Below are 25,414 nucleotides of genomic sequence, written 5' to 3'. Positions count from 1 at the left end.
TTTTGGTGTATAGTTCTTAATAGTCTCTAATGATCCTCTGTATTTCTATGGTATCATTTGTTAATGTCTCCTTTTTCAGTTTTGATTTTATTTATGTAGGTCCTCTCCCTTTTTTGCTTATTTTCTTAGTCTACCTAAGGGTTTGTTGATTTTATTAATCTTTTCAAAAAACAACTTTTTTGTTGTATAGATCTTTTATATTTTTTGGTCTCAATTTACTTTTTTCCTGTTCTTTATTATCTTTTCCTTCTATTAATTTGGAATTTTTGTTCTTGTTTCTCTAGTTACTTGAGGAGTATTGTTAGGTTGTTTATTTGAAATCTTTCTACTGTTTTGATGTAGATGTTTATTACTATAAATATCCCATAGATTTTGATATGTTGTGTATCCTCATTATTGATTTCTGGTTTTACTTCATCATGGTCAGGAAAGATACTTGATATAATTTTGACAGATTTTAATTTGTTGAGACTTGTTTTGTGGCCTGCCAGATGGTCTATCCTGGAGAATGTTCCATGTGCTGATGAAAAGAATATGTATTCTGCAGCAGTTACATGTTCTGTAAATGTGAGTTAGGTCCCTTTGGTCTAGTGTAATTTATATTGTCTTATGACTTAACAGGTTGCCGTAGTTTCTGTTTTTGATAGATTTGTCTTTTAGTCGTCATTCTGGTGATGTGAATGGATTACACATTGCAATTACAGTATCGAGTATTCTGAATTTGTCTGTTTACTTTTACCAGCGAGCTTTATACCTTCAAATGTTTTGTTTTTGCACATCAGCATCCTTTTCTTTCAGATTGAAGAACTTCCTTTAGCATTTATTATGAGTCAGTTCTAGCAGTGGTAAGTACCTTTAGTTTTGTTTGTCTGGGAAATACTTGATCTCTCTTTGTTTGTCTGGAGGAAAGCTTTGCTGGGTCGTCTGGGTTGGTAATTTTTTTTCTTTAGCACTTGAAATATGTTGTCACACTCCCTTTTGGCTTGCATAGTTTGCAGTGAAGTCTCTTGCCAGATGAATTAGAGCTCCTTTGCCTGTCATTTGCTTCTTTTTTCTTGCTGCTTTTAGGATCCTCTTTTGTCCTTGACCTTTGAGAGTTTGATCATTATATCTTGGGGTAGTGTTATTTGGGTTGAATTGTTTGGTGATCTCTGACCTTCCTGTATCTGTGTATTTATATCTTTCTCTAGGTTTGGAAAGTTTTCTGTTATTTATTTGAATAAGCTTTCTATCCCCCTCTTTCTCAACTCCTAGTTGAACACCAGTGATTCTTAGATCTTCTGTTTGAGGTTATTCTGTATATCTTGTAGGTGTTCTTTGTTCCTTTTTATTCTTTTTTTCGTCCTCTGACTGTATTTTCCAATATCCTGTCTTCGAGCTCGTATTGTTCTGCTTGATCCATTCTCCTGTTGAGACCTTCTAATACATTTTTCAGTTTAGTAAATGTATTTCTCAGTTCCAGGATTTATATTTGATGTTTTAAAAAACATTTCAATCTTTGGTAAATTTCTCTGATAAATTTCTGAATTGTTTTTCTGTGTTATGTTGGAGCTTGCTGATTTTCCATAGAATTGTTATTTTGAATTCCTGATCTGAGAGCTCACACATTGCTGTCTACTTAGGGTTGGTCTCTGGCTTCTCACTTTGTCCTTCTGGGGAAGCTGTAATTCCCTGTTTGCTGTTTCTTGTGGATGTATGTCTGTGACTTCACATTTGAAGGGTTAGTTTTTTATTCCAGTCTTCTCTATATGTCTTGTCTTTCTAGAGTATGTTTGCTTAGAAGTTCTTTGCAGTTGACTATAATTTTCATTTATCCTAGATCACTGCCTCCTTTTTGGCATTGCATGGTGCCTTAAGTCTAGGTTTTCCTTGGCTCTTGCAAATACTCAGAGCACTGCCTGTCCCAGATGGAGGTGGGAGGGTTGGAGGGTTTTTCTCCTTACAAGCTTTCTGTGGGTTGAGGCAAGAACAGGGAACCCAAGCTGGTGGGGAAGCTGGCCTTTCACCTTGATCTCACTTTTTCCAGTGTAGACATTGTGAGACAGGGAGGAATTTTCCATGTGCAGTGCCTAGCAGTTTGGGGGAGGGGTATCATGGAGAGAGAAGTCTGTTTCTCTTACTGTCTGCTTGGAGTTTTTCCACTTCTCAGTGGCCCTGGAGATCTTACTAGCCTCAGATTCAAGTTCTGGGATATTGCTGGTGATATTCTTGGGACTGAATATTTGTTTTTGGTTTTCTGCAGAGGAGGGTAAAGCCAGATTGCTGCAATTTTGGTAACATCACTTCCTCTGTACATATTTTAAATGGTAGCATCATGTGTCTGTGACACACACGTTAATTTATTAATTTGTTTTAAAGTGTTAATGAGGCAATTCCTTACCTTCCCAAGACTTGTGGACTATATACAGATTAGGAAACCCTGGCTGTCCTCGTAGTGGCATGTGATTATCTCCCAATCATGAGTTCTCTTCTTCCCCACTGTGTGGCAATCATTGGTGGACCCTGGAGCGCCATCCCTCTACAATTAAGCCAGCTCTAAACTTCACCCTCCCCTGGAATTAACAGTTATGTGAGCCAGTAAATTTCCTCATGTTTAGGCAGTTTGAGGTGGAATTTCTGATCTCTTAAAGCGAAAGGGATCCCAACTGATGTAGTAATACAGAATTAGAATGTAAGGAAATAAGAGAGTTTTTCTTTATTTTTTTCTTTCCAACTTTTAGGTTCAGGGGGTACATGTGCAGGTTTGTTACATGGGTATATTGCATGCTGTTGGGGTTTGGTGTGCAAATTCTTTCATCACCCATGTAGCGAGCATAATACTTGATAGATAGTTTTTCGATCCTCACCCTCCTCCCACCCTTCACCCTCAAGTAGGCCCCAGTGTCTATTTTTACCCTTCTTTGTGTCCATGTGTACTCAATGTTTCGCTCCCACTTATGAGAGCGTGTGGTATTTTGATTCCTATTTTAATTCACTTAGGATAATGGCCTCTATTTGCATTCATGTTGTTGCAAAGGACATGATTGTGTTCTTTTAAATGGCTGCATGGTATTCCATGGTGTGTGTGTACCACATTTTCTTTATCCAGTCTACTGCTGATGATGGGCATCTAGACTGATTTCATGTCTTTGCTATTGTGACTAGTGCTGTGATAAACATTAGATTGATTTCATGTCTTTGCTATTGTGAGTAGTGCTGTGATAAACATACACGTGCATGTGTCTTTATGGTAGAATGATTTATATTCCTCTGAATACATACCCAGTAATGGGATTGCTGGGTCAAGTAAGTAGTTCTAAGTTTTTTGAGAAATCTCCAAACTGCTTTCCACAGTGACTGACCACATTTACATTTCAACCACCAGCGTATAAGCATTTCCTTTTCCCTGCAGCTGCACCAGTGTCTGTTATTTTTTGACTTTTTAATAATAGTCATTCTGACTGGTGTGAGGTGGTATCTCACTGTGATTTTGATTTGCATTTCTCAATGATTAGAGATGTTGAACATTTTTTCATATGCTTATTGGCCGTGTGTATGTCTTCGTTTGAGAAGTGTCTGTTCACGTTCCTTTGTCCATCTTTTAATAGGGTTGTTTGTTTTTTGCTTGCTGATTTGATAACAAGATTTTTATGTTGGTATTTATAAGTTGAACACCAAGATATTGCTAAATAGGCTAGTCCCTCAACCTGGCATGTCAGAAACTGCGTAAATTAGGACTCAGAGGACCACCTGGGTTTTAGTTTCTACTTAGCCTTTCCCTACCTGTATCAGTAGACCTAAATTTCCTGAACAGTAAAAACAAGGAGGTTGCCCTGAATAAGCTATAATTTACTTTTCATCTCAGATATTCTTTAATTTTGGAACCCATACAAAATATCTGGTTAAATATAATTAGGAGTTAAGAAGGTGAGGATTTTGCGGAACAGGCATCTCAGATCTTTACTGTATTTATTATGGTTTCATAGTCTAGTATGATGTTCTGTTTCTACAACTTCTCTGTAAATGGCACCGGCAAAGTCTTTTAACAGTGTTTTAGAAACTTTTTTTCTGACCTGGCACGGTGGCTCATGCCTGTAATCCCAGCACCTTGAGAGGCCAAGATAGGTGGATTGGAATTCAAGACCAGCCTGGCCAACATGGTGAAACCCTGTCTCTACTAAAAATACAAAAATTAGCCGGGTGTGATGGCGGGCATCTGAAATCTCAGCTATTCGGGAGGCTGAGGCAGGAAAATCACTTGAACTGAGGAGGCGGAGGTTGCAGTGAGCCAAGATTGCGCCACTGTACTCCAGCCTGGGCCCAGACTCTGTCTCACAAAAAAAAAAAAAAAAAGAAAAAGAAAAAACTATTTTTCTCTCAGGTGCTTAAAGTGAGCAGTATTTTTATTTTTTAAAACTCTCAGATCTCCCTCCCTTTTTCCTCCTTTTTTAAAACTCTCAGATCTCCCTCCCTTTTTCCTCCTTTTTTAAAACTCTCAGATCTTCCTCCCTCCCTTTTTCTTCCTTTTTTTTATTGCGGAAAATTTCTAATATATATAGAAGTATAAAGAATAGTCTAATGAACCCTTATATACTCATCATGTAACCTCAGTAATTATCAACATTTTGACAGCCTTAAAATCAGTAGCTTTAAAGTGCTTGCGTTTGACTCTTCTAAATAGAGACTTTTTTCCAGCTGAACTCTAGACCTAAGCTAGGCGTCTCTTGCTTCAGTGTTTCAGTTACCTGCATGTTTGTTTAAGGTACTGTTCTTTTTAGCATCATAAGAAGGTATAGCACTGTGAAAACTAGTCTTTATATTAGCAGTTCTGGCCAAACAATTATGAATATTTAGGCATTCATATTTGTACATATCAAGGTACGATAAGTTATACTATGCTAGCAATGTATCCCAAAACTTCAGTGGCTTAAAATAACAAAACTTGTTGGTCTTGTGACTGATTGACTGGGGCCTCAGTTCTGCCTCACCCTCCCTCTGGAACCAAGCTGAAAGAGCAGTTACTGTCTTGATTGTTGCCGGCACCATTGTAGAAGGAAAGAGAGCAGGGCAAATTGTGTGCAGTCTCATAAAGCTTCCGCCTGGAAGTGAGTCATGGCATTTCTGCTCACACTTGGCCAAAACAAGTCACGTGACTAACCTATATTTCTAGGGGATGGAAAAGTGCAAACTCATCATGTATTGGTGAAAAGAACCAGAAATGTTTGGTAGGCAACACTAATGACTATCACAGTATTGTGAGAAATAGAAAATTTCACCTTTCAGCTTGATGTATGACAGCTAAGGCTTCAAGAATTGTTTACCCTCATGCGACAAGTGTAGGTAATAGTATTAAAGTTACCCTCATTATTTTCTTAGCTGTTATTTTAAAGCCACTTTTAGACTAGTTAATTAGAAGTCCTCAGAGAAGGAATACCAATCTCTAGATTGGATCTCAAATTCTTTCTGGGAGGTACAGACTTTTCCCTTCTCTAAGGTGATACAGTCAGTATACCAGAGAAGGGGCAGAATAGGTGTAGCTTCTTTACTTCTCATTATAGGAAGACCTTGCCCATCACTGTCCCTCTTCCTTTTTAAAGTAGGATTTTGATTTCAGTTGTGACATGGATAAAATGCCAGGTCAGACTCTTGGATGTTTCAAGTGGGGTTTGGGATTCCAGATCAGATCTCTTTGTTGATGTCTTGTGTGTGTGTGTGTGTGTGTGTGTGTGTGTGTGTGTTTGGAGGCTGGGATTTATAGATTGTGACCATCCACTGTGAGAGACATAGTCATAGCACTGGCCATATTTATATCACATTCCAGAGGAAACTGCCTGACCCCCACAGTTCCTGCTCAGAGGTGCTCTTAGTTGGTCATATTTTGTACCCCTCAGAAGTGAGCACCAGACTCAAGGCAGCCAGGTCAGTAGCACCTGCTGTGATATGACCTGGCTTGAAAAGATAAGTAGGCTGGCCACTCTGCCCTCTTTCTGAGAATTTAACTTCCCAGTCTAAGACAGAGGCTCTGAGTCTAACACAGTGCCATGGGAGAGTAAAAAAGCCATTATCACTCGTAGGCAGTTTGAGGAAATCAGAGAAAGTGAGGGTGGAGAAAAAAGAGAGAGCAGGATTGGGGATGAAAAGAGAAGGAAGAGGCTCTTGGTGTGTTGTCCTCATGGAGTCCTTGAGAGACACTAATCCTTCTGCTGGGGTCCTTGGTGGGGCCTTGTGTTCTGCCAGAGCCATCGCATTTTTGCTTCCTTCTGTGATGCCTTACTCTAGTTGTTTCTGCCCTGTTTGGCTTGGGATTCCTGGGTTCCTTGCATGCGTGCTGTAGGATAGGATTGGGTGTTGGTACTAGTTACATACAGAGGTTTAGTGTAAGAGTAGCTGAAGCAAGGAAGAGGTACTTCTCTCTCATGTCTAAATCTGGACTTATACAGCCCATGTATGAGGCTGGGGACTGGTATGGTGGCTCCATGGTTTTCTGGGATCTTAGTTGTTCTAACTTTCTTATTTGCTGACTCGGGCTGATCTTCATCCTCATGGTCTCAAATGAAACTTCAGCTATCATATTCACATTCCACACAGTAGGATGGAGGAAGGGTCAAAGAAGGGTCATGCTACAGTCCTTTTTAGACACTTGTGTGAAGTTAGACTCAAGGCTTCCTCTCATATATCAACTAGAACCTCCAACTAGTCACTCCAAGGGTAACTTGGAAATATATCTTTATTCTGGTGATCCATGTACCTAGCAAAAATTGGGGGTTCTGTAACTGCTGAAAGGGACATGAATATTGGGGGATGTCTTACAGTGTGCTTCATGTATGTTTTAAAATTTTTTTGATATAAATTTAGGGTAACTGCCAATTTTTATTTTAAAAATAGGGATTTGGGGGGAATTACCTTGAATCTATACAGCAGTTTTTATATTTTAACAGTATCAAATCATCTAATAGCTATTTCTTAGATCCCTCTCTATTTAGTTAGATATTTTAAAATTTTTCTCAGTAATATTTTTTATTTTTCAATGAAGTTGTCTTACTGCTAAGTTTATTCCTAAAATTTTGTGGGTTTTGTGCTATTATAAAAGGATGTTTTAAGTTGCATTTCTAATTGTTTGCTGCTAATCTGTAGAAATGCAATTGATTAGATTATGTTGATCTTTTACTTTGCATGCTTATTAAATTTAATGTTTTTTTAGATTTCTAAGAATTTTGCCAATAAATAACCATGTAATTTATAAATAGAGGTAGTTTTATTTCTCCCATGCTTCCTGTATCTTAAAAGTAAACTCCCTGTTGCTTGAGGCCACCTCGGTGCCTTGGTGTGAAAAGAGTGTAAAACACCACTCAGAATCTTCTTGTTTGATTTAATGCCTATTTGTACCTGGGTTTCTGCTGTACTGATTGTTTCAGCCAAACTAAACAAAGATTCACTTTGTTTCTAATAAACGTTAGTGTCTATTATGCACTCTAGGTGTGGTACTAGGTATTGTAGACAAAGGAAAGACACGAAAATGAAATATGTGATATTTTCCCTCAAGGAGCTCACAGTTTGGCAGAGACAAATGAATAAGTAAAAATAATACAGTATGATAAATACAGTAATAAAGATCAACATTCAAGGTATAAAGTATACATATACGACTAAAATGACAGAAAAGAAGGACTAGTTTTCTGCATCTTCCAGCTCTCTTATTTCTTCAAGACACAGGACATAACTAAGCACTAGCCATCACAGGGGCACTGTAAGGCCAAATGCAGGTGTTCTTTCTTACAGGAGCTTTCCAGTTCTTCCTTATTAGTGAACAGAGTAAACGCTTTCTCTAAACAAATCCCTAAACCTACCACAGTAAAGAGCAATCACATATGTATAATGCTTTATGTTATAGAAAACTCTTCTCATTACAAACCCAGTTTTCCAGAAATCCGGTTACCCAGTTTTGTCAGACTTAGATTTCTTTTGGCATTTTTAAAATAGTCTGTGTTTATTGACCCAGCTTGCCACTGGTGGTGTGTTTTACTTTAAATCTTATCCCTCTTAACCTTTTTTCTGCCTTTGTCTTTAGAAAGTTGGTCTTTGATTGATATTAGTGGTACTTTAGAGGATAACTATGCTAAGCTTTGATTGAAATGGAATTTTAATACAAAAAAAATTCAGGTCAATTAAATCTCTGTCATTTTATGCAGAATATATGGGATAACATGAGATTAACAGAGCATTGTTCCTGCAGCCCATCTCTTGGGATGTGGAAATAGCTTTGCTTTTCAGACCTCTTGTTTGAAATGGTGTTTGCTCTTGGATAATTTTGCCTGGAGCGCCTTGCTGCCCTTGAGCCTCTTCTGTGTATGCTGTCATAGTATGTGTTAAATGTAGGAATTGAAAGCACTGCTATGCATGATAGTTTACTTAGATTAATTGTAGCTCTAAATTTTGTGTTTTAATTCTTCAGTCTTGGCATCATAGATGTTGTTGGGCGGTCCAAAAAAAAGGAAGTTTTCCTATAAGATAATTATTTTTTAATGGAAGATGGGCACAACATTTCATCAGAAGCATTTGGGAGAAAACAGTGACCAGGAGACAGAGTGAATTTAAAAAAAAATTGATTGTAATCAACTGCCCACTCTTTGCTTAGTATCTTCTTTACATTGAAGACATAGGTTTTAACACTGACATCCCAAATAATAATTAATGTTTTTATTATTTAAAAATGAAGTTAGTCCCTAGGATTTGGTTATTCTTCAGTATACATTTGATTCTTTCAGATCGAGGTGGAAAATAGTTCTGAAAGTCATTTTTCTGAAATGAATGGAACACAGATCATTTCAATTTTTTTGTTTTTATTATGCCTGGAACCATGAAGATACACTTTTATGGATCACAGAGTGTTCAAATTTCAAGGAATAGAACAGCTATATAATTTGTGAGGCCATTTTAGACAGAGAAAGCAACACCTGTGCAGACATGGAAGCCAGAGAAAGCATGACATAATTGGGCAGCTGGGAGTGGTTGGATGTGAATGAAGAGCAGGGCATGGGAAAGAGGTGCAGAGTGGAACCAGGGTGTGGTCGCAGCTGTGATGGGCAGAGTTCCGAGGCCTCTGCCTAGAAGGCCCTTCTGCAGGATTTTCCTGTGTCTGGCTCCCTACTCTTCCAGCCTCCTTCTCATTGCCCTGCCTCAGAGAAGCCTTTCCTGATCACCTAGGATAAAGTAGCCATCCAGTCACTTGCTAACAAGCCAGCTCCTCTTTTTGTTTGTTTATGGAGCGTTCCTTACTGGCTGTCACTTTCTGTTTATTGTCTGTGTCCTAGTGCTTTACCGCAGTTCCATGAGACCAGGATCTTGTCTGTCCTGTTTATTGCCGTAGGTCTAGAGCCCAGCATAAAACTGGCATTTAATAAATGTTTGTGATGTGAATATAAGTGGATTTTTTTATTATGGATTTTGAATTTTCTTCTGTGGGTTAATTGTTCTCAATCCAGTACTTCTCTAAACCCTTTTACACTTTTAGAAATTACTGAAGACCCCAAAGAGTTTGTTTTGTGGGTTTATATGTATTGATATTTACCAAATTAAAGATAACCTAGATATTTAAAAATAATTTATTTAAAATAATAGACTTGTGGTATGTTAATATAAACATTTTTATGAAAAATAACTTTTCCAAAACAAAAAAGTGAGAAGTGTGGCATTATCTGACATTTGTGCAAATCCCATTAATGTCTGGCTTCTCATAGCTGGATTCTCATACCCTCTTTTTTCCATTCAGTCTATTGATACTGCATATCATGTAGCCTCTGGACCTCAGCCACATACTTATGAGGGAATGACAGTAAACAGGCAAATGGTGACTTGGCATAGTATAAAAATAGTCTTGACCTTGCAGACCCCTCGAAAGGGTCTTGATGACCCCTTGAGTTGGATAGGGTGGGGGTCTTTGTACTGCATTTTCAGAACCGCTGCTGTAGGTGGTTGATTATCAAACTTTTTAGTAGCAGGAGTATATTTTCAAATATCTCCTAACAAGTTCCAATGCATAGAACAGATATAGGTGGAGCTGTTTTGGTTAAAGTGCATGTGTGGTGGGAGTACAGATTCGGGAGCACGGGAAGGTCCCTGGAGCCATGCTTTCCCTTTCTTTCTCATTTTTTGGCTGAGCTACTAAGTTGGCCAAGAGATTGATACCTTTATGGCAGGAATACTGTGTGAGAGAAAGTGAGGCAGTTGAACATACTGCAGAGACTTTCCACCCTGTGCCATAGTTTAATTTTCAGGTATTTTATTTAATAGCTTTTTAATATTTTATACAAGTCAGTAAGAAAATTTGCTGTAATTTGCAGCAACCTTAGAGAAATATTTATATAATCGAATATTATCTAACTCAGGTTTTTAGCAATTTGCTTTCTTTATACATCTGAGAGTATGTAAAATAAAATTCAATCAAGGTCCAATACGTAATCAGACAAAAGTAAGGATGTGGAGGAAGTTTAATATTGGGAATTGGTAATCTAATTGTATGTGCCAAATGCAGGAGGAATTCTCATGGTCTTGAGAGTGGAGGGAATGGCAGTTGGCCAGAGGCTGCCTAGAGCTTGGACCGTGTGTTAGGCAGCACCACCATCAGCTAATGGTAATACGTTGTTGTGATAAATGCAGTGTATGACTGCCTTGGGAAACATTCTCAACTCAGTCTATTGTTTCTGTGTGAAACTGTTTCTAATCTTTTTTGTCTTGAAAAAAGGATCCTGACAAAAGTTTCCCACAAAGCTTCTGTTTTTACACAAAAATCCTGTCTCTGGATTTGTAGGCCTTGCCCTTTGGGAGTTTTATCTGACGGGCAATATAAAGTATCCTCATTACCATCATTATTTATTACCTGTATCATTAAAAAAGACATCATTTATTGTATGTAATTATATCACAGTGTTTATATAAAACACGAGCTCTAGCTTTGTTGTCTACATTTTAAGAGAAGGAAAAATTGAGAGATAAAGAGAAAAGTAATGAAAATAATTACAAGGCTGCAAAATACTGTCTTAGGTTTGGATTTAAATATTTTTAAGATGTGATTTAATAACTTCACACATGATTCTTATGAAAAGAGAACAAACCTGTTTAATGAGTTAAAAATAGGGTACATCTCCATAAAAGATAGAAGGAGATATAATTGGACAATTTGCCTTCTGGATTAGGTTTAAAATTCAAAAGAACTCTAGTTCTAGATCCCTGAGGAATCGCCACACTGACTTCCACAATGGTTGAACTAGTTTACAGTCCCACCAACAGTGTAAAAGTGTTCCTATTTCTCCACATCAGCCATCCCATTACTGGGTATATACCCAAAGGACTATAAATCATGCTGCTATAAAGACACATGCACACGTATGTTTATTGCGGCACTATTCACAATAGCAAAGAGTTGGAACCAACCCAAATGTCCAACAACGATAGACTGGATTAAGAAAATGTGGCACATATACACCATGGAATACTATGCAGCCATAAAAAATGATGAGTTCGTGTCCTTTGTAGGGACATGGATGAAACTGGAAAACATCATTCTCAGTAAACTATCGCAAGGACAAAAAACCAAACACCGCATGTTCTCACTCATAGGTGGGAATTGAACAATGAGAACTCATGGACACAGGAAGGGGACCATCACACTCCGGGGACTGTTGTGGGGTGGGGGGAGGGGGGAGGGACAGCATTAGGAGATACACCTAATGCTAAATGACGAGTTAATGGGTGCAGGAAATCAACATGGCACATGGATACATATGTAACAAAACTGCACATTGTGCACATGTACCCTAAAACCCTAAAGTATAATAAAAAAAAGAAAAAAAAAAAAAAAAAAAGAAACAAGGAAGAAGAAAGGAATAAGAGAAGGAAAGAAAAAAAAAAAAAAAAAAAAAAAAAAATTCAAAAGAACTGCCTAATAGTGATACTAATTAAATTCTAATTATCTTTAGAAATGTGAAAGATAATTCTGCTAATTTAACCATTTTTTCAGTAAAGGCTTCACTCTAAGCCTATCGTGTTTATTTTTATATTTCTTTAATTTTTTGAATAAATAGCATCATAAATCTTATAGCATTTCCCATTAATATTAAAGTGTGCCCCAATTTCTTTGAAGTAGATGGAGTCATGTAGTATTAACCTGTCTAGGCCAGGCACGGCGGCTCACGCCTGTAATCCCAGCACTTTGGGAGGCCAAGGCATGGATCACCAGATGTCAGGCATTCAAGACCAGCCTGGCCAACGTGATGAAACTCCGTCTCTACTAAAAATACAAAAAATTAGCTGGGCGTGGTGGCAAGTGCCTGTAATCCCAGCTCCTCAAGAGGCTGAGGCAGGAGAATTGCTTGAACCCAGGAGGTGGAGGTTGCAGGGAGCTGATATCGCACCATTGCACTCCAGCCTGGGCAACAAGAGTGAAACTCTGTCTCAAAAAAAAAAAATCTGTAGGCAGCTCTCCATCATACCTCACACCAGGAGAGGAGGAAAGTACCCATAGTTTCTTAAAATTTTATGTTTAATAAAAATTAATCAGTGGTATGTTATAGGGAAGTAAGAAATGTTTTAGTAATAGCTACCTTGTTTAATATCACAGTTCCTCTCCACCAGGCACTCATGGTCCTCCCTACCTGACTACTCAATTTTTCTTTCTTTCCATTGCAATATCTTCTGTGCTATAATCTAGTTTACTTATGTTTATTATTTCCTGTCTCCTACTCTCCTCCTACAGAAGTGCTTTGAATGCATTTATCTTTGTTTAGTTTACTGATACGTACTGAGTGCCTAGAATATATTTGTTAATTCAATGAATTGTTTTTCCTTTGGCTTCTAGAAGTGGACGTACATTTCTTTTGGGGAAAAATACTCAGCAGCCTATTCAAAACTTTAAGAGGCTTCTGTTTCTGGCAGCATGGCAGAGTAGAGGTTAAAAAAAAGGTCCCACATTATGAAATGTTAAAAATACTGGACTTAATATTCAAAATATCTTTTAAATGCATTGTTCAGCTGACAAGAAGTAAGGAAACTTTCCAGAGGCCCAGAACAAGAAATCTTGAATCCAGGGAGGTAAGATAGTAGTGATACTGGCTCCCGTGCTGAGGGTTCTGGTATTTGTAAGTCCTTCGAAACCCAGAACTTTGGCTTTTGCAGAGTGGCCATAGGGTACCAGTCGGTGTCTAGGGATCAAGCATTTGCTAAGTAAGATCCAGAGACCTTTGTGTAAAGCTGAAGCTCCCTGAAAGGTGTCAGTGGGTAAACTAGGAAAAAGCAAAAAACCTATCCCTCAAGGGTTGGAAAAGTATAGGGTAGGGAGAATAGGAACAAGGTTGCCTGTTTCAGCTTTTCACTGGAAGGGTAAAATAACCTTCCCCGAAAAATTATAACTGCAGTTCCACTCTAACTGGATTTGGGGTTGAAGTTCATACTATCTTAATGGTGGGGAAAAAAAAAAAAAAACCACCAAGCCAAGAATTTAGTGAAAAGTAGTCTCAGGTCTCAGGACTGAGAATCAAATGAAATCCTCACTGGAGATATACAGGAACACAGGCCTCAGAGAATTGACACAGGTAAAGTTTCTTCCTAGAAATGCATTCACAATTTAAAAAGCCAAAAATACTTTATATAAACCATGAGTTAATCAGCAGAGCAAGGAGACCATGTAATCAGGCATTCAAACATTGCAGATATTGTAGTTGTCAGATATGGAATATAAGATAAATGCTTAGTATGTTTAGAGAGTATAAAAATATGGCTAAAGAGCAAAAGACTATCAAAAATAATTAGGCAAGTTGAATTCAGCAATGTGTAAAGGAAATACTGGATATTGAACAAAGGGTTTATTCCAGGAAGGGGAGCTTGGTTCTGCATTAGAAGGACTATTAATGTGATTATCGACACAAGCAGTTTAAAGTTAAAAAAACCATATCATCCTAAAATATACAGAAAAAGAATTTATTAAAATTCATCTCTCTTTTATGGTAAAAACTCATAACAAACTAAGAACAGAAGGGAAATTCTGTAACCTGACAAAGGGCATCTGTGAAAAACCTACAGCAAACATAGTATTTGATAGAGAAACATTAATGGTATTCCTCTCAAAAACAGCAGCGATATAAAGATGCCCACTGTTACCCTGCCTCTTCATGATTGCACTGGAGATATGAGTTAGTGCAGTAAAGCAACAAAGAGCTACAAGGCTATGAGGAATGAACAGAATGGTCATTCCTTAGAGTGAATGTAAGTACCTTCAAAGAAAATTCAGGAGTTTATTAAGTTGCTGAATATATGATTGATATAGTAAAATTTAAGGACAAACATCCAGAATCTGCAAGGAATGCCAATTAATCAACAAGAAGATCAATATGGTAAAGTCAGTTCTATTACTCCAAACTAGCAGCATACAATAATAAATGTAATAAAAATATTTCTCAATAGTGAAAAAAAAAGCCACCTATATTAAGTTTTACACTGTCTTAAAGTCTTGTAAGACAAGTACTTGCTTCAGGAATGTCTTAGCCATTCTTGACCCTTTGTATTTCCAAATAAATTTTAGAATTAACTGGTCAAATTCCACAAAAACAAAACCATACCCTGCTGGGTGTTTTTTTAAAAATAGCAATAAATTCATATATTAAAGACAGATTAATTGATACGTTTATAGGAAGCCATCTTTCTCTCTATGAACATTCCACTCTAAGGAATGACCATTCCTCATATTATAATGTATTCTTCTGCTACCTTTTAAATCCAACATTATGTTTTTAAGACTCATCCATATTGTCGTAGTTCACTAACTGGTGTCACAGAGCAAGGGTTGGCAAACTAGTATTTTTGTAAATAAAATTTTATGGGAATGCAGCCACTCTCATTCATTTATGTATGGTTTACAGCTGCTTTTGCACTACAACATCAAAGTTGTTGGCCTTTACAGAGACTGTATGGCCCGCAAAGGCTAAAGATCAAACCCACTTGAAAGGGTTGTTATTAGGATAAAATTCTCTCTCTAATGCCTAAGCCACTGAGGAATCCTGTAGCCATAGACCCTGACTCATTTATGCCGGTGTGAGGTGTGGTATGAAACAAACAAAACTTTATGAGTAGTTCCTTCCCCATTTGAGCAGCAGTGATGGGTGAATGTAAGGCAAGCGGCACACTGCAGGCATTCAGACAGCTCCCCCCTCCATTTCCTGTCTGTGGCTACTGTTCTCTAGGCTCTTCTCTCACACCACCAAGAATCATTTATTACAGGTGTTTATATTGACCATTTCCTCCCTAAGGACAGTGATGTTGTCTAACTCATCTTTGTTCTCATATGGTCTGGTAAAATGCTTGGCATGTAGTAGGGCAGTTAACAAATTTGTTAAGTGAACAAATGTCTACTATATGCCTTGCTTTTGTTCACAGAACAGCAGTGTATGCAGTATTTGGCCTGCCAAAGTAAGATGTTAAATCCAAAGTAAGATGTTAAATCCTAATTTAGCGTTTAGCTATCTGAAACACGTTTAAAAGTTACTTGTTTTAACATCATATTTCGAGAAATTCTAACATATGTAAAAGTAGACAGAACAGTGAAACGAGTCCCCTTAAACCTGTATCCATCCTCCAGATTCAGCAAACGCATTTTCCCACTTGTGTTCCACCTCTCAATCTAACCTCACTCCCCTGCTCTTAAGCCCAAGTATTTTAAAGCAATAGAAGACATCATGTCATTTTACCTCTAACATTCTTCAGTATAGATCCTTTAAAATGAGAACATTTTGAATATGACCACAATGCTGTTATCATTCCTAATTAACAGTGATTTCTTAGTAGCGTCTGTAACCCAGTTCATAATCATATTTCCTCAGTGGTCCCTAAAGTGTCTTTTTAAGTTGATTTTTATATTCAAAACTCAAAACAAGACCAACATAGTACATTTAGTTTTTTTTAAAAGCTTTCCTTAAAAAGAAATAAAACAATACCTATTTTACACTTGATCTTAGCCAAAAGGCCGAGAAGCGATAACAATACCTATTTTAAAAATTATTTCTCTCCCTTTCTCTTCTTTTCTTTTTGATAACTCTTTAGATTAGGGTTCTTCATAATGAAACCATAAACTGCTCTAGCAGATAAAGGTTTCATCTTTTAAGACTGCTTTGCCGTTCTTTTTTTTTTTTTTTGATAGCCAAGCACTTAACATGTATAGAGAGCGCTACTGCAGTTAACAGCACAGCAAAATGCAAAACTGTTAACTGTTCTCTAATTTTTCTTGTGCAATGAGATAGCATTATGTGCAGTACCATTAGGAAAATAATTTTACATCATTTTCATTCATAATAATTTTACATTATTTACATTAAATGTAGTCTAAACCTGTAAAATAATCTTGTATTCATTAAAAAGTATATGTTATTTGGTATGTTTAAATAGTTTAAATATATCTTTAAAAAATTTTAGTTATTCCTCTTGAATTTATGGTTAGGGTCTCAAGAAGGACGCTTGAGACTAGACTGTAATGTGTGTTTGAAAAAGACTACTCATGGATGAACTTAACTCTTAAATTCTCTAAAGCTCAAGTGGAGAAATGACATCTGCAAAGAATTTATCTTTTAGTTACATTATGGGTAATAAAGACAAACGTGTAACTGTTTAGTGTATTTAAAAGGAAAGGAGCGATAACCCAAGTGATTAGAGGGTTTAGTAGAATACAGTTTTGAGAATTAGAATTTAAAAAAATAATACAGAAGAAATGTTTGAGTTATTGATGTGAATTAAATAGCAGGTTTATTTCAGAGTTTTTTTTTTTCCAACAATTTACTTAACTTTCCTATTACATTGTTAAGTAAAATGTCAACTTAATTGTACTGCACTGTTTTTGTTTGTTTGTTTGTTCTGAGAGCAGGAAGCAAATCCTATAATCAGCCCTCCAAAGAGCTGAAACAAATATTAAGAAAAGGCACTTGAGGTCATCCCCTAGAATGGATCTTAACTGATAACAATGCAGAAGCAGTCTGAGACTACAAGGCAGACCGAATTGAGGGAGGGAGGCAGAGAATAGCTTTTCACAGGAAAATCAGCAGGCAAGAATGCAGAACAATCACTAATGCTATAAACTAAGAGAAGTTAAATGACATTAGGGAGAGACTAGTAAGAGAGAAACCAAGTTAGAAAAAACAGTAACTTAAAAACTAATATACCAAATTACTGATTAGTTAAGGAAAAAAGGAAGGGTATGGTTGTTTTGCAGTGTGTGGTACCTGCGATAAATCTGTAAGGTAGAATTTGTGACTAACCAGAACACTGTTTTTCTGTAACATGCTAATAAATGAAAAGGTTTTTTGTTTTGTTTTGTTTTTTCAATGGTAACTAAATATTTCAGGCTATTATTAGGGCCAAAAATCTAAAATCTACCCCTAACTCAAGTTTTGGTTTTTATTTGGTCTGTTGAGCAAATCCAAAAACTTTTTAGATCTCAAAAGGTCACTTAAGTTAGTAACCAAGTAACATCAGACAGTGTATTAAGGAAAGCAGTTCTCAAAAGAACCTTCATGCTTACAAATGTAAAAAAAAAAATTTTCATCTAAGGGTACTACTGTCCTTTGAGATTTTTTGTCTTCTTTTTCTCCTCACAGATGATCCAGTTATGGAGGTGGAAAAGTATGGCACTGAGCTCTGGGGAATGCATGGAAAAAAAAAACTGGGAAAAGGGAGTGACAACAGAGATTTCCATTTAGTCTGCAAATTGTTTTTGGTCTTTCTCATCCGTAGTCCAGCGCCAAGAGACTGTGGGATCATACAGTCTTGTTTGTTATCCAAACTGGCAGTGGCAGTACTGATCACAACAGTGTAGTAACTGTCTGCGCTCAGTAGTGTCATTGGCAAGCTTCTAGTGAATTCTTTATCCACTCTGGGGGCCACCTCATAGAGTATACATGTTGTCTTTGCGTTTTAACTTGATCTATGGACCAACAGTTGTTTGTGGGTAACATTTGAGAATCTCTGTTTAAAGTCTAGGAAGTAAAAGGTTTTTTTAAATAAAAAATGTAAAGCCTATACAAAAGTACATTTAGCAGAAGATAGAACAAGCCATGAAGCCACCTCTCCCCTATGTCTTGTCTTATTTTTCTATTTTGACTGATTTCCTTCTGTGTTTGTTAGCATTAGGTTTGGCAGCATCGAAAAGGTCCCTGTATTCCCTCTTCCCCCACAAAAAGGTGCTTTCAAGAAGATAGAGGTTTTTTCCTCTCAGGATATGGCAGCTATGTGGTCAGCAAAGACCCAGCTCCTCTTAACTTTCTGTGTTGCAGTCTTTAGCTTATGACTTTCCTTCTCAAGGTTATCTCCTGGTTGCAGAGAAGGTCCTTGCAGCTCCATCCGTTGTGTTTGTTTTTCAGGCAGCGGAATCGAGGAGGGGTGAGGGCAAAATGGCCTTTCTCTCCGTGAAGTTGGTCCCTTTAAAAATCTTTCCCATATTCCCACCCACTGATTTCTGATATTGGCCACCCTAATCTTCAAGGCAGGCCAGAAGATGTAAATTGCCACTTTTAGTAATACAGCAGTTTGATTTGTAAAAAAAGAAGAGGAAACTATTGAATGAACAACTAGCAGTCTGCCATAATTTAGATATTTTATATAAAATAATTTCTGATATAGTTGAAGCGCTTCCCTCCCTCCCTCAGAAACAACCACTAGTAAGAATTTGGTGTATTATCCTCATGCATATTATTCTTTACAGTGTTTGTGTCCATAAGCAGTCTGTTTTATTTTAATGTTTTAAAGCTGTATATTAATGGAACATATTGTACATATTCTGCAAATTGCTTTTGTCTTATTCACCGTTGTATACTGATAGTGATGCACATAATTCTAGTTTATTCGTTTTTCCTGCTATATAGTAGTCTATTATATAGTTCCTGTGTATATTTAGGTTGTTACTTTTTTTTTTTTTGCCATTATAAACAGTCTTGCAATCATGTCTCTTTATACTCATGTGTAAGAGTTTCTCCAGGGACTGTACCTAGAAGTGAAATTAGTGAGTGATAGGGTAGTGCTTTCTTCGGCTCTATGAGATACTTATTGCCAGATTGCTCTCCAAAGTGGCTGTGCCAAATTACACTTGGAACAACAGTGTGTGAGTGTCCCATTTCCTTATTTCTTACTAGTTGTGTTTTTGCCAGTTTGATGAGGTCAGATTCATTTTCCTGAGTACTACGGAGATTGAGCGTATTTTTATGTTGTCTTATATGTTCCATGTTTATGATTCTTTGTGATTTGCCCATTCATATCTTTTGGCCATTTTTCAATTGTGTGTGTTTTTGTTGTTTGTTTGTTTTATGTATTTTGTTTTTAGAGACAAGGTCTCGCTCTGTTGCCTAGGCTGGAGTGCAGTAGTGGGATCACAGCTCACTGCAGCCTCAGCCTTCTAGGCCCAAGTGATCCCCCCAGCTCAGCCTCCCAAGTAGCTGGGACTGCAGGTGTGTGTGAACACACCTGGCTAATTTTTTTTTTTTTTTTTTTACTTTTTGCTTTTCGTAGAGATGGGGTCTTCCTGTGTTGCCCAGGCTGGTCTTGAACTTCTGGGTTCAAGTGATCCTCCTGCCTTGGCCTCCTACAATGCTGGGATTATAGGCGTGAATCACCGCAATTGGCCTGTTGTTTGTTTTGGTTTGTAGAAGTTTTTAATACATTCTGATACCAATCTTTTGTTCATTATCTGTATTGAGAATATTTCTTCCCAGGCTTTCGTATATCTTATGATGTCTTTGGTTATATCAAAAATTTTAATTTTTATGTAGTAGAAAATTATTCATTCTTTTGTGGTTTGTGCTTTTTGAATATTGCTTAAGAAATTCTTCCTGATCTAATGACATGACAGTAGTTGCCTATAGTTTAGAGTGTTAGATATTTATGCCTTTAAGCCTTTAATGTTTTTTTGTATGATATGAGGTAGGAATTTTATTTTCACTTATTAATGAACATTTATTGAATAGCCCATCCCTTTCACACAGATTTGTAGTGCCATCTCTGTCATATATGAAGTTTGCATATTCATGTGGGTCTGATTCTGGGCCGTCTTCTGTTTCATTGGTCTTTTCATCTGTGTCTGCCTGTGTATCACACCGAATTAGTTACCATATTTTGATATATGGTAGACAGAGTTCGCTCACCTTGTTGTTCAAAATTGTAATGGCTTTCTTGGCTTTGCTCTTCCATGTAACTTTAGGATCCACTTTTAAAGTTCTATTTAAAAAACGATATTGAGATTTTGATTGGAACTATAGTAAGTACACAGATTAATATAAAGATAATTTTTTTCTTTATTATAGAAAACCTTCCACACATAAGGATAGTATTCCTTAATTTTTTTGTAGATCTTTCTAAGCAATTTTTTCTTTTTCTTTTATTATTATTATTTTTCATTAAGAGACAGGGTCTCACTCTGTCCCAGAGGCTGGAGTGCAGTGGCATAGTCACAGCTCACTGCAGCTTCAACTTCCCAGGCTCAAGCAATTTTCCCACCTCAACTTCCCAAGTAGCTGGGACTACAAGCACGTGCCACCGTGCCTGGCTAACTTTCGTATTTTTTTGTAGAGACAGGGTCTCCCTATGTTGACCAGGCTGGTCTCGAACTCCAGGACCAAACAATACTCCTGACTCAGCCTCCGAAGTGTTAGGATTACAAGCATGAGCCAAAGCACCTGGCTTAGTAATTTTCTAGTTATTAGTACAGAAGACTTCAACTGAATTTTGTATGTTCATCTTGTATCCAGCAACCTTGCTGAAAGTTCTTTTTCTAATTGTCTTTATTTCCTTGGATTTTCTATTATTTTTTGTTCGTTTTCTTCTTTCTGATTCTAAATCTTTTTTTTTTCCTTTTTGTTGTACTGTGCTAGATAGGATCTCTAGTACATTGTTGACAGGAAGAAGTAATAGAAGACATTTATCTTTGTCTTTTTCCCAACTTTAACAGTAAGTGAGTTGTTTTTTTAACTGTAGATTTAGGGCAGATATCTTTTGTCAGGTTAACCAAATTCTTATTTCTAGTTTTCCATGAGTTCTTTGTTTTAAGTGTCATAAAGGAGTGCTGAGTTTTACTATTTTAAATAATATATAAGTTGTTTCCTCTTACCCACACCTCCATTCTTTGTTCTAATCTTGTCATCTATCACATCTTCATATTAATAAGTTGTACAACACAGAGTTATAACTTTTGTTTTAATTGGTTATACATCTTTTAAGAAATTAAGAGGGAAGAAATCAGGCTTTTATATTTATTCATATATTTACCTTTTCTGGTGTTCTTCATTCCTTCTGACAGATCTGAGTTTCCATCTGGTGTCATTTCCCTTTTACCTGAAGAACTTCCTTTAGCATTTCTTAATTTGTTTTGACCTTTCTTTACTTGAAAATGTCTTTGTTACATGTAATGAGAAGTCATCCTTTTTTTTTCCTGTACATATATTTTTTTCCTTGTGGATGCTTTCAATATTTTCTCTTTATCTTTTGTTTTCAGCAGTTTAAACAAGATGTGCTGTGGTTGTGGTTTTCTTTGTATTTATCTGCTTAGGTTTCACTGGACTTAAATTTGCAATTTTGTTCTTCCCCAAATGTGGCCATTTTCAGGGGTTTTTTTGTTCATGTATTTTTTTTATCCTGTTTCCTCTGTTCTCCCCTTTTGCAGCTCTGATTTCACATATGTTAAATTTTATGCTATACCACAGCTCACTGAGGCTGTTCATTAAAGATTTTTCTTTCCTCTTCAGATGGGATAATTTCTTTTGATCTGCCTTTAAATTGACTAACCCTGTATTCTGTTGTCTATAATCTGCTGTAATCCCATCAAGTGAATTTCCCATTTCAGACTTCATGTTTTTGTGTTTTACATGATTCCGTGTGGTTCTTTTTTATAGTTTTAATTTGTTTGATAAGAGTATCCTCTGTTCAGTTATTATTAATTTCTTGAACATATTTATAGTAGGTACGTTATAGTCCTTGCCAACTGATTTCCATGTCTGCGTCATCTTCTGTTCAATATCCATTGACTGCTTATTTTCTTGACTCAACTTTTCTGTTTATTTTCATGTCTCGTAATTTTTTATTGTATACTGGATATTGTGGATAATATGTTTTTTTGACCCTCAGTTCTCTCTTTTCTTAACAAATACTGATCCCTTGCTGGCTAGATTTAAACTCCAAACTCTGCCTCCCTGGCATTGGGCAACATCGTTGATATCTCTGTTCAGTTCTTTCAGCCATCTAAATGTTGCTTTTCTTTGGAGCCTCTGGAGTCTGCCCTGTGTTATATGATTCAAGGTTCAACTAAAGATGGTAATTAAGTTTACATACCTATTTTAGGGTTCTCACTTTTCTAGTATTTCCTGCCTCACTTTCCAGTTGCCTGCTAGTTCCAAACCTCATCCTTTGATGCTTCAAGCCAATATGATTGTGACTTCCTTCTTGAGTTTCAGTAACTCTGCACAGTGTAGGCTGGTAACTGCCGTTATTTGTGAGTAGATTAGTCTAGAATAAGCTCCTCTACTTTTCTGTGTGTGAGTCTCTCATGCTTTCACTTTCAGCTTTTCTGAATCCTTATGTTTTGGTGTATGTCTCGTAAATAGCATTTAGCTTTTACTTTTTAAAAAAAATCCAATTTGACAATTTAGATATATTTAGTCATTTTGTCTTAATTTTAATAACTGATGTAATGGGATTTATTTCTACCATTTTGTGCTGTCTATAGGTGTGGTTTCTCTATTATTTTAAATTCCTTTCTCATTTTATTTTAAAGTGATTGATTTTCTATTTCCTCCTTTTTCAACTTTGATTTTTAACTTACACATTCTGTTTTTATTTAATTAGTTGTTACCTTTTAATTCTCAACATATTTTCTCTTAAAAAAGCTAAAATTAATTTTTCTACCCTATCCCTAAACACAACGACCTTAAAATGCTTTAATTTCAATTGTCTTTCTTCCTTCTCACATGATACCGTTTTCTGGCATTTTTATTTATTTACTAAATAATTATTGAACTCTTCTACCTTGTGCCAAGTACTGTTCCAGATGATGTAGTAATAACATTAAACCACATAAAGTTTCTGTCGTTTTGGAGCTTACAAGATAATTAATAAATTAATTAAGATAGATTATGATGTATTATGATGTAAATTAGTATGTGGTGCTACAGTGGAAAGTAATGCATTAGGAAAAGATAAAGAATAACATTGGGGGTGGAGATGCTGTCTTGTAGATTAGTTTCTGCTCTCTTCAGACATTTCATAACATCTTTAGGGCTCAAGTATGAAAAACATAATTCCCATGCTGCGGATGTTCACAGTCTAACCAAAGAGTCCCGGGGAAAAGATACATATATGGAAGCCACTGGCACATGGTGGGTGAATCTGTGCCACTGATTAACTTCCCAGGGAGGATGTGTATAGTGTCAGGGAGCTTGAGAACAGATACGAAGAAGAGTGGGGAGCCAATAAAGAAGACTTCAAAGCATTGTCAGAAAAGTAGGAGAATAAGAAATGACCCTGAAAGCCAAGAGAAGAGGCTTTATTTCTAGCCTGCCTATTCTAAAAATAATTTAAGATGGCTAAGATATCAAGTAGAATGAAGCTGAGAAAGAGACTTGTGTTGCTAGGTAGGACATTACAGTTACTTGATTAACAGATGGTTTCACTGAAGTGAAGACTTGCCTTAGGGATAGAGAATAAAGATTTCTTGTGCAGAAGATGGTAAAGGAAGGAAGAACAAATAGAATGATAATTGGAGAGGTTGGTGTTGTAGCAAAAACATGTAGAAAATCTTAGAGATTTGGGGGATTCCATGACCAGAAAATAACATGGGCCCCTGGCCTGGAGGAAGTTCCTACTGGATCCTTTACTTCGCAGAAACTGCTCCCCTGGTAGGCGATGTATTTTCCTGTGTCTGAGTTCATAGTGGGGAGAAAGATGCATATTTTTCTGAAACTCCAACACAGGGTTCTGTTGTAATGATCTGGCATTCATCTTCGTGTGATTAAAAATTAAAGTATGGGAAGAAATTAGTGACTTACCTGGCCTTGCTCTTCAGACTCCTTAGCATGATAGTTAAAGCTTCTGAACACATCCCTTTACTCCTATCTCCCAATTAATTCTTCTGTTTCCTGTTCCCAGACATTCCCTGCAATTTCTTGCCTCCCTATTTTAACTCACACTGTTTTGTCCACTTGAGATATTATTTTGCCTTTTCCTAACTCATACCAATTCTCTAGTCATTCTCCCCACCAGTTTCTCTTTTTTGTGCACTATAGCCCGTCACAACTCTTGGCATCTTTTGCAAAGACTTAAATTGTGAAATGACATGCAAACTCACTTTGTTGTCTCTCCTTCTATATTGCAAGCTTGTTGAGGATAGGGACTGAAGATTTTTCATGTTTGTGTGCGTCAGACTGCTTAGTGTAGTGTTTTGCACATACTTGAGAAAGTTTGAGTGAATTAGGGATATGTGATTCTGTGATAGACTAAGTAACGCCATGTCTAAGATGAGCAGGTCATATACCAGGTTCTAGTTTGTAGCTCTTAAAGTTTATATTGAAGTTCTGCTTCTTTACAGTCTCCTGTAAAAGTAGAGTCCTTAATTTAGATCCTCCACTGATTTGTGTCTTCATTTTTTTCTTGACAGGATATATACCTATATAAATCAATAATTATAGGTTGCAGATTGGTGTATCAGGATGCTTTTCACTGTAGTAGCAGAATACCCAGTTAAATCAGTGAGGGGTTTATCATCTTGCGTAACAAGAAGTTCAGACATCGGGAGGTCTGGTCTTAGGGTTGTTCTGGCTCCATGAAATCACGAGGGTCCTGCCTGCTCTCCATGTTTCCAATTTGTCATCCTCAGCATGTCATTGATGGCATGTTGATGATGGCTTCCCTCATGGCCTCAAGATGGTTACATTACTTCTAAGCATACACTACTTTTATACTCTCCAACAATATCCAAAGGTTGAAAAGTATAGTTTCTCCTTCAACATCTGTATGAGGGATTTAACTGTTTCTGAATGCTTCCCAGCAGACCTCCCTTTTGGTCCCATTAGTCAGGATTTGGTCACTTATATTAGCTAGAGGAATAGAATGACCATGGTTGGCTTGGACCAATCAGGAATAGGTGGCCTAGCAGAGAATGGTCACTTGAATTCAGTTGGAGGTCCAATGCAATGAAAAATGTCAAGGTGGGATAAGGAACAAACAGTGTCTTCCACAGTACTGTGTAGGTGTCTTTGGCCTTCCCACCTGGAAAGTTAAGATCCTCACAGTTTTCTAAGAGGGAGAGAGATAATTTTGTGTTTCCACTGAGCTTCGTGTTGGATCTGTTTATTAACTCACTAATTCATGTAATAGACATTAACTGAACACATTTTGTGCCACGTACTATGCTCAGTATTGAGGAAGT

The 25,414-nt window shown here is 36.9% G+C and overlaps 1 protein-coding gene and 1 pseudogene across 4 annotated transcripts in view; one reads left to right on the top strand and one right to left on the bottom strand.

Annotated features, from left to right (window-relative positions):
• GALNT1 (polypeptide N-acetylgalactosaminyltransferase 1) overlaps positions 1–25,414 on the top strand; it is a 139,831-nt gene that overhangs the window by 19,294 nt on the left and 95,123 nt on the right. The gene's annotated exons all lie outside the window — the stretch shown is intronic.
• Positions 15,927–16,000, bottom strand: LOC129461830 (uncharacterized; annotated as a pseudogene).

This window comes from Symphalangus syndactylus, chromosome 1, assembly GCF_028878055.3.
Source record: "Symphalangus syndactylus isolate Jambi chromosome 1, NHGRI_mSymSyn1-v2.1_pri, whole genome shotgun sequence".
Lineage (NCBI taxonomy): Eukaryota > Metazoa > Chordata > Mammalia > Primates > Hylobatidae > Symphalangus > Symphalangus syndactylus.
The sequence above is the reverse complement of the archived record's forward strand: the minus strand, read 5'-3'. Positions and strand labels throughout refer to the sequence as shown.